Source organism: Prenolepis imparis, unplaced genomic scaffold, assembly GCF_030444845.1.
Source record: "Prenolepis imparis isolate NDT839.2.m4 unplaced genomic scaffold, iyPreImpa1.0 SCAF_116, whole genome shotgun sequence".
Lineage (NCBI taxonomy): Eukaryota > Metazoa > Arthropoda > Insecta > Hymenoptera > Formicidae > Prenolepis > Prenolepis imparis.
This window is the reverse complement of record NW_028141274.1, coordinates 6937-18043: the sequence shown is the minus strand read 5'-3', so window position 1 is coordinate 18043 and position 11107 is coordinate 6937. Positions and strand designations below refer to the sequence as shown.

Here is an 11107-nt window from a genome sequence, read left to right as displayed (position 1 = left end):
TAATGTTTTATGCTTTGTTGAAACTGAAAATTATAAAAAAAGAACAGATCATTCATTTAGAAATACCCTTCAAATCGAACACCATACAGGAGAAACACTTTGGCTTCAAATTCCCAATTTTAATATGATTGACAATGTACCTTTAGATTATATGCATAATCTTCTATTAGGTGCAACAAAAAGGTTGTTATGTTGTAAGCGTGGATGGATATTTGGCAAGCCTCCCCATAAATTACGTGCTTCGAATATCAATAAAATTAACGACAATCTTCAGGTCTTAAAAAAATATATTCCTTGTGAATTTGCAAGAAAAACTCGGCCAATAAATGAATGTAAAAGGTTTAAGGCAACCGAATTTAGACTTTTTCTATTATATACAGGTTCAGTAGTTTTGAAGAAAGTAATACCATTGAAAGAGTATAATAATTTTCTTACGCTAAGTTTAGCCAGCTCAATATTGATAAGTAGTCAGTACACAAAATTTGAGAATTATATTTCATATGCCGAAGACCTAATAAAATATTTTATTAAGAATTCAATTAAAATTTATGGACCCGCTTTTATTTCACACAACATACATAGTCTATTGCATTTAAGTGATTGTGTGCGCCTATTTGGTTCACTTGATGAATTCAGTGCTTTTCCATTCGAAAACTATATGCAAAAGTTAAAAAAGTATATCCGTAGACATTCGCAGCAGCTACAACAAGTTGTGTGTAGAGTTAGTGAGGATAATAATTTTTTGCAACCAATACAAATGATAATTCCATAACTTATTGCAGGAACATTTTAATGGTCCATTAATAAATAATTGCACTTCTCGGCAGTACAGGAAACTTAAAACGATTAATTATTGCTTAAATATTTTAAAAGTAGCTGATCGATTTGTTGAATTGGATGATTCAACTATCGTTGAAATACTAAATTTTGCTTCATATCAAAATGAAATATTTTTAATAGGAATCAAATATATTCCACACAAAGATTTTTATTCAAAACCATGTTTTTCTTCATTATTTGATATTAAAGTTATTATAAAATACAATACTATATTTCAAATGTGGAGAATTGACAAGATCAAAAGAAAATTACTAATTTTACCATATAATGATCAATATATTGCATTTCCTCTACTCCATTTATAATTGTCTTAAATAGTTTCATGATGATAATAATTGATCACATTCTTCAATAATTAGCTAGAAATAAAATATTTGATAATTTTTAATTTAAATATTTAGAGACTTTATACTAGCTAGAAAAGAAAAATATTTAGAGACTTTATACTAGCTAGAAAAGAAAAATAACATATAAGCTAACGAAAAATTACTTTTGTAAGTTATTTTTCTTATTTAATTAGTGTAAGGTCTCTAAATATAATTAATTCAAATATATGATAATAATAATTAATCAGTTTCGTATTGAATTTCTTGTTCATTTAAATTTATTAATCTGTTTATTACGTGTATTTATTTGTTTTAAAAAAATATTATTTTTCTCTAGTCTTCGATAATTATATTTTAGAAAAAGATCCTCTTGTTAAATTGTGTGAATTTTATAACTAATTTTTTTCCACCTAAATATATTCGCTGAGATATACCATATAGATAAAAGTGCAGTTTGGATTGGGGTCTGAAATTGATTACTGATAGATTATCAAGTCACTGAATCTAAATATCCCTAGCCCACGAAAATTTTAAAATAAAAAATTATCAGTATTTTGAGGATAAAAGTAAAGGGGGGAAAAAGTAAAGAGGGGAAAAAGTTTCAAAAAATGGTCAATTATGATATTTATTTTATTCTTTAAGTGATCTTGATTTATTTGCTAAATCATAGTTTTTCTCAATTGGCATATTTCGATTTGTTTATTTTATTGTCTATTGGAGAAGTTTTTAATGATTGAATTTAAGTTTTAGGAATTTCTAAGCGTTTATTAATATGTGTGTATAGATGACTTGGCTTGTCGATCGATTCAAAGAGGATAATACTGTTGAGGCAGTACCGAAAAAATGATTTCTGATAAAAGAATCTGCATGCTATTGGCCACCACAAAGTTACGATACTGCAGCTATTAAAGCAGCAATAAAAAATCAGCATAGTCCTGACTCGAGATGGATGAAATACGGAGCAATTATTTTAGGCACATACGGTAAATATAAATATTGTTTATATTATATTAAATTTATATTATATAAAATTATATTATGTAAAATTTTTATAAAAAATAAATCATTAACATAATAAAGAATTACACACACACACACACACACACACACACACCCAAACTATATTATTAATACAACATTAAAGAGGACATGAATACGTCACGGCGTAGGATGTTGATGTACATAAACATGCCACGCCATGACGTACTCATGGAATATCCTCTTAAAATTTATAATTATCAAAAATTTATTATAACAAGTTCTGCAATGCAGAATAGTTCTGTGCATATTTAGCAGCTTCATGCAATTAACATCGTTATTTCGTAATACCATACACTTGTTTAACAATTATTCTATAATGTACAACAAATGGTGCTACTTATTAGTTATATTGTTCGTTATTGGATACATAAGTAATGTTTGTTTAGGTGATTTAAAAATTGCTAAAAAAAAAGGCAATCAAAGCTCAAAGTACAGACGATCTTTCATCACATAAGGAGATTTTAACGAAAAAAAATAATAAAATACATAAGCGGAGACAAGGCACGAATAAACACAAGGATTACTCAGATACTGATAAGTCCTATGAGTCTAATTGTGATACGTCTGATGAAGATAATACGTACCCATCATTTCCACTTTCTGGCAACAGACATGTTGAACACAGTAAAATGATTACTTTTCTAGTAAGAATTCGTTTTATTTGCAAAAAGTAATTTTCTTTATATTTAACAGATAGTAATCGCTCTCCAACGGAAAGTCAAGATCAAAATATTACTAATAGTAAGTATTTTTGAAACTTGAATCTTCATATAAAATATTTGCATTATTAATTAGATCAATATACTGAAGAAAACAAATTCCAAAGCCGCGTACTGGTTTGTCGCGTATCCTCATAACATCACAATTAAGATGGGACCCGTTATAACCTTGTAAATCAAAAATTGAATACAATGATAAACAAACGGGCTTCTCCGTTCAATGTCACTATTTCGCTAAAATATAATAGAAATGATATGGTAATGAATAGGCAAGTTTAGATGTGCACGCATTGCATAAGCCCGTTGCAAGTTCATCCCTTTGGTTTCATATCAATCTGTGAACAACGTATCATTCATATGTATTATTAATCGAAAATATAGATTATGCTGTAAAGCAACGGGAAATAATTTTATTGCGTATACCTTTATCGCACCATTACTTATAATTCAAAATTATACAATACACGGATGTGCGCAAGTCTGAACACGGCTTAGCGATTTACATTTAAATATCTACTTTTGTGTTAGGTAACATATTCAGTTATAATATATATGTACATTTAAAAAATTAATTATTTTAAAACATAACATTGATGTTTTTTCAATTCTAATAGTATATTAATTTATTCCACTCTAAGGCCGATAGCACATGGGTACATTTAATGCAGAGCGGAAAAAGTCATCAACACATGTATTCCTATGGTAGATAGCTACGGCAGGCCTACCGCAGTCCGCCGTAGTGTACTATCATAGGAATAAGGTGTTGAAACTTTTTCTGCTCCGCATTGAATCCACTCGTGTATTACCGACCTTAATATAACAAGTTTGTTGTTATACAACAACAATTACATTAAATAACCATCATTAATTAAATGGATAATATTTTCTTGTTATTTTAAGATAACTTCAAGCCAACTACCGACAGCGTTCACAATGCTGGTAAATAATTATTTTCATTCCTTATATGTTTTTGTATTTTCTAAATATTCCTTTTTGTATAATATTCTAATAATATCTAATACAACTCAACTTTCAGAATTTTCAGAATTCAGAAGACAATTTCTTAAAGAAATTCATCTGATTAATCTAAAATTAAATGACCTTATAAGTAATGTTAATATACTTGTAAAAAAAGCCCGATATACTGATGAGCCAGAACTAAATGATGACACTAATACGGCTGTTAAGACTCTACTACAATCATTTCCAGTCATTACAGAGCAGCAACTAATGTCGATGGAAGAATGGCTATCTAGTTCAGCTGATAACATACATGCACTGGTGTGTACTTAATTATCTCTTATTATTTAGATTTTATTTTACATGACAAAAATTATTTTCTAATAAATAACTTCTATTATTTTGTAAATTTTATATTTTAGAGTCATCAACTGCGTTTAATTGGAGGCACAGATCTTCCCCATGTAATCAAGGGCATTATGTCGAGAGTAATTTCAAACGAAGTTGGGATGCTATATTTCTGGGAGGGAGCTCGGCAAAAAAAAGCTTTTAAATCGTTAAAGTTCGTCCAAGTTATCATTGGTAAAATATATTATTTTATATACTCTACATCAAAACAATTATAAGCACATATATGTACACACGCTTGAGTCAAGCCTCGCAACGTAATCGTGTTGCATAATCAAATGATGCTTAAATAGAAAAATTTGAATTTGAATTTAATTTTGTTACATAGCTTTGTCGCTTTCATTCCTTCATTCACTTTCTTTTTTTATTTAATAGTTTATAATAGTTTATAAATTTTATTTATAGTTTCCTATAGGTTTGTGGCACACAATCTATAGGAAAGTCTGATTGTATCCAATACTGCGTAATTGCATTAATGCGTAACATCATTTCACGTGCGACGCAGAAATACTGACAATCAGTAGGTCACTCCGAGTCTCAAGCTGTAACCCTGTAATACGTGTATTATACGATGATGTTACGCATTAAAGTTCGCAGATCTGTTTACACCGGTTACGTTCCACAGTTATGTGGTAAGGCTCGCCTCATATGCGTACGTAGCTTTATATTCACTGTATGATTTTAGGTGTTGTTCGACTGAACTCTAAGACAAAATCTGCAACAGAATCGGATATCATAGAAGTAATAAAAAATTGGCTAGTTAGAAGTAAAGAACGCAGTAACAAGTTTCAACCGAAAAAGAAAACACAAAACACTGTGTGTCAAACAGATTCCGTTTGTGAAACAGGCTCTGCTTGTGAAACAGTCTCCGTTTCTGAAAAAGAACTTCATGATTAAGATACAACTTGGCGTTATTATTATTTGTTTTACATTTATTAAAAATTAAAAGTACAGCAAGGCTTTAATGTTTTAATACAAATAATTTGTTTTAAATACAAATAATTTGATTGTTCTGCTACTACTATTTGCATTTATCATTTTTGTTTTATTTAATTTAGTGTATATTTATCAGTATTTATTTTTGTTTTTATTTCAGTTAAGAGTTATTTTTATTTTAAAACTTCAAAACATGTCGTTTAAATATATCATTTTGCTAAAATACTTATTTTATTTTCGTAATTATTTGATTTATTTAGTTTATTTTTATTAAGTTGCCTTATAATGTTGGTACAGAAAATTTATGCACTAAAAAAATTTAATATTACATAAAAAATATTAATATTATATAACAATACACATACGTATATATATATATATATATATATATGTTTATTTAGATGTTTTAAAATATATATATTCTGAATTTTAAAGTTTAAAAATATGCATTGTATTATATTTTTTCAAATTTTCCAATATGTCCTTTCCAATTGCTTTATCCCTTCCTTACATATTTCATTATTTTAATCGATTAATTCGACAAGACATCAGGTATTATCTTAGGTTTTGATCATTTTGTATTTAGTATTTTATCATAAAGACAAATTTTCGAACTAATAATTAATTATCTACATTTAATTGTGTACAGAATATATTATATACGTATGTATTACAAATAAGTTCATTCGACATTGGATATCCGTACTATACATATACATAATATGACGTACAAAATATGTTTTTCGAATATTATAAAAAATATATGCTAAAAAATTATATTGATATACGAAAATGTATGTATATATACAGTGGAATATACATATCCACTGTACATACATTTTCGTATATCAATATAATTTTTTAGCATATATTTTTTATAATATTCGAAAACATATTTTGTACGTCATATTATGTATATGTATAGTACGGATATCCAATGTCGAATGAAGTTATTTGTAATACACACATATATATATCCTATACAATTAAAGGTAGATAATTAAAGTATTAATTTGAAAATTTGTCACGTCTTTATAATAAAATACTAAATACAAAGTGATCAAAACCTATATATGGAAATATATTGAATCTTCCCGGGATCTCAAATAGTATATACATATAATATACGAAAATGTGTGTACATTGAATGTACATATGGATATACATTGGGTATACGTAGTACATGCATGTAATGTACAATGTACGTTCTTTGGATATACATACGATATGCTAAAAGTGCGACTATATGGATATACGAAAATTTATGTTTCGTGTATGTACAGTGGATGTACAAATGGATGTATAATGAAACTACCTGAGACCTACGGCGCATTGCTTTTGAACATATATACGACCTGCAATGGACATCTTTCAGATGTGTTACGATATACACAGAATATCCAGAATCCGTTTCCGTATATTCTATGTACATTCATGGGACCTTATGTGCTGACTGGGTATATTCTAAATTTTATATTTCCAATTTTTAGTATTTAGTTGAAAATAAAGAAATTAATAATTGGAACTCTTGGAACCCAAAAAAATTAAAATTGCAAAAAAGTGTGCCACTACAGATTGAAGATACACCTACGACGTCAAAAAATGTGAACTCGAAAAACAGAAAACTCAAAGAAAATGATATTAAAACATTAAATGAAGCTAAAACTGAATGAATACATACACTGCAAACAAATGAAAAAGAAAAAAGGAATTATGAAATCGACATACTATAAACTAAACTTGAAAAAGAAAAATTAAAAATAGAATTATTAAAAGTGTCCATAGAAAAAGAAAAAGCAATGAAAAAAATGATTGAAGAGAGAAAAGAAGTAATATTACTTTTATAAGATAATTCAAAAGTTTCAAAAAGTTTTTCAAATATTAATATATTAATATTTTAATATATTAATATATTAATATATTAATAGTATCTAATAATTATTTAAATTTAAACTTTTGCAATTGATTGTTAATATTTATTTTTTATTTTTTAATTTATTAACTTCTATTTAATTTGATTTAATTAATATCAGTTTATAAAGAAATGTGATAACTCTTACAAAATAGATAATATATGTATTTAGTTATGTTGATTTTGGAAATAGAGAACACGGCATCTTGCATACAAAATATATATTTTATGTTAATTTTATTTAAAAAAGGGAAGAGATTTGAGTTTAACTTCCTTAATAAGACTGTTAATTAGTATTTTATATATATATATATATATATATATATATATATATAAATAGTTTAAAAGACATGTAATGGATCTCGTATAAAACATGCATTACTTTAAATTACTCTTGTTTAAAATTCTGAAAAGAATTGTGTTAAAAATGTAGTATTACAAAAAAGACCAATATATGATTGTATATCATTTATTTACTACAAAGTACAAAAAATATAAAACAAATTAAAATTCTTGTTACTTTTTTCTCATGTTACCTTCATATTTCTTTCTTCATAAAGTTAATATTTAGTAACTATTTATCACTTTATAAATGAATCCAAAATAGAGTTTAATTCGCTTCATTTATTGTTCATATTTTTATTGTTTCATGTCTTCAAATAATTTTTGTATTTTAAAGTAATCTGTAATTATTGAAACATATTAGTTATCAAATTATGTATCATATACTATGATTACTTTTAATCAAATTTTTATTACCTATCAAAATTTTCCAAAATTAGACGTTGACGTTCATCATTGATGTTCCTATTATCCAAATTTACATTCCGTACTTGTGCAATAACATTATTATATATATCAGGATTAACTAAATTATAATTTAATTCATTTTCTTGCTGAGCGATGTTATGTAATACAGCTGTTGCTATAATAATAGGAAGCGTCTTTTCAACTCTTTCAAAACGCGATCCAATTGATAAAACTGCAAATCTTCTTTTCCAAATGCCAAAACACCTTTCAATTTTTGAACGTGTTCGTATTTGGGCTTCATTATAAAGTTGTTCTGCTGATGTTGTAGGATTTAACGGAGTCATTAAGTATGGTAGATTCGGATAACCAGAATCACCGAGAAGTAAAGCATCATCGAATCTATTTGCATCAAACAAATTTTTAATTCTGGAATGGTTAAATATAGTTGAATCGTGTGTAGATCCTGGCCAACGCGCTACTATATCAATTATTTCCAGTCTTGCGTTTATAATTACTTGCACGTTCAAAGAAAAATAGCCTTTTCTGTTACGATACAATTCACTCTCTTCTCCACCTAAGAATAAAGAGTAAACAAGAATATTTTAAAGGATATGTTTCAAGGACATGTTTTAAAGAGTGTTTTAGAAATAAATTTTTCTTACTATATGATTGAACTCTGACATGAGTGCAATCTATGCAATCAATAACACGAATAAATCTAGCTGTTTGAAAAAATTCTTGTTGGCTTTGACGAATTCCTTCTGCAGATGTAGGAAATTTAATAATTTCAATAATAATTAGATACTTAAAAAGTCGCTAGTAAAATTTTAAAATAGGAACGAAGTAAAGTCGACCCAACTAGCTAAAATTATATTTATTTAAAAAACACACAACGTTTCGACCATATGGATGTGGTCCTTATCAAGTGTAATATTCATTAGTAGAGGTGCAGCCAAATTAACGATAACGTCAACTTTTCCATAATATAGTTACAACATATTTAAATAAACATAACATATAAGGACCACATCCATATGGTCGAAACGTTGTGTGTTTTTTAAATAAATATAATTTTGGCTAGTTGGGTCGACTTTACTTCGTTCCTATTTTAATAATTTCAGCTTTTAATGCAGCAATAACAGGAGAAACTCGATGAATTATATTGTGTGCACTTGCTTCACTAATTGCACAAAAATCACCAACAGTTTGTAAAAAAGATCCAGTTGCGTAAAATCGTAGAGTAACCATTAATTGAATTGAAGGTGGAATGGCATTATTACTGTAAAATATAAAAACATAAATTTCAAGTATATCTGCACTGTATATTTTTATGTATTATATAGAATATTCACATACATACCGATCGGTTTTATGTTGTATTTCATCTTGAATTCTTTCTAATAGCATCATGAAACTATGTCTTGATATTACAAATCTTGGTTTGAAGCTAACTTCATAAAAAATTTCTAAATAATTAATGCGTGGTCTAATTAAACATGGTCTTCGTCCATTTTTTTGAAAATATTCATCGTATTCATCATATTCATATTCATTAAATAAAATATTAATAATTCTTTCCATGTTATGTTTTATCTCAATGCTATCTTTCTTTTCTACAATACTACATACTGCACCAAAAATATGTAACGAAAGATTTAGGTTACGACGATTTATATCGCCAGAAAAATACAGTTGGTCACACTGAATTGTTTTGCCATGTTGGCAATCCTTTAATCAACGATTAAGTTAATCGGAGTTTGGTTGAAGTGGCCCTAAAAGCATGAAACGACGCTCAGTGGGTGGGCCTAACTTCGAACATAAAAGAGGACAGATATATATCTTTTGTTTTCTATTTTCTTTTGATGGATATAAAGGTACGAATTTCGAGCGAAGTGGGAATATTGGCGATGATAAGAAAATATAAAATATAAGACATATATTTAATATTATAAAATAATATTAATATGTCAGGATTAGGCAGAGTAACCAACTCACGAGTCACATATATTTAACTGTATGTTTATTATACTTGATATATGAATGTCCGGTTAATAATAACGATCCTGTGAGATATATAGACAATACGATATCTGCATTGAGCTTGTCCGCGAGCGACCGACGGGGGGCATCGACCGAGACCGACTGACCATTATATGTATATGAAACAAAAGAAACTATCCCCTCGCGGAGGCTCCAGCCCGCGTAAATCAAATAAGTAATCATAAGTAATAATGCGAGTACACAGAGATACTCTTCTAACATATATATTATTATATAAAGTAAATAATTCATTTATATTTAAGATTTTAATTAAAAACAATTATTAATTAATAATAATTCTACTTTATTATTACAAAGTACTTTTTAGATGTAAAAATCCACTCTTGGCCAATATATTCGCATATTTCTATTAAAAATCATTTCTTATCTTTAAAGAAATAATTGTAATAAAGTAATATTTTATTTATAAATATTGAAGATTCTATTTTTTCTAGACCCACCCGCTGAGCGCTGAGCTATACGAACGAGGGTTTTCATGCTTTCAGTGCGCTTTGCGCTTTCAGCCTACCCTCTTCATTGGCTGCAAGGTGGCTATCTCGTCTGCAATGTGGCTGAGAACCTTTAGAGAATAACAAAGGAATTCCACACATTCTTTGCGTTTTTTAGGCTTTGTCCTTGGAATAAAGAGTAAAGGAAAGAGCATTTTAAGCACACGCGCAATTTCAGATAGACAGATTTTAATATCAAATCTTGACATTAGTCATTCATATGATGTGTGGAAGGATAGTTTCAAAGTGTGACAACGAGACACAAGTGAGCAATATTGAGTTTCTTGTGCGATATCTAATAATTGCGGATATCAAAATTGTTATAAATAAAAATTGTTATTAATAATAAAATTTAGAAATATGTATATGCAATTATAAAATTTGTATATCTATATATATGACTAACAAAATCTTGCTTACGCTGGAGATAAATAGAATAGGAGTAAGAGTAAAAGATAAAGTTAAAATATATATTTCTTTTCTCTCTCATTCAAGCGTCCACAACGTTTTTTGGTCCCTTCTTGACCCTACTTGAGATATTTTGGCTACACTCACCTTTTTTGTTAAAGGGAATCTTTATTCTTTGGTCTCGTCAATTTGTTTGCATTGTGGATTATCTATGTCTTAAACTAACTGCATTTTTTACTTGCAGCGAATTCTGTGCTA

General features: G+C 27.9%; 1 pseudogene; it reads left to right on the top strand.

The window, feature by feature from the left end:
- The first annotated feature begins 1950 nt into the window (after positions 1–1950).
- On the top strand, positions 1951–5191 carry LOC145947659 (uncharacterized; annotated as a pseudogene).
- The last annotated feature ends 5916 nt before the right edge of the window (positions 5192–11107 follow it).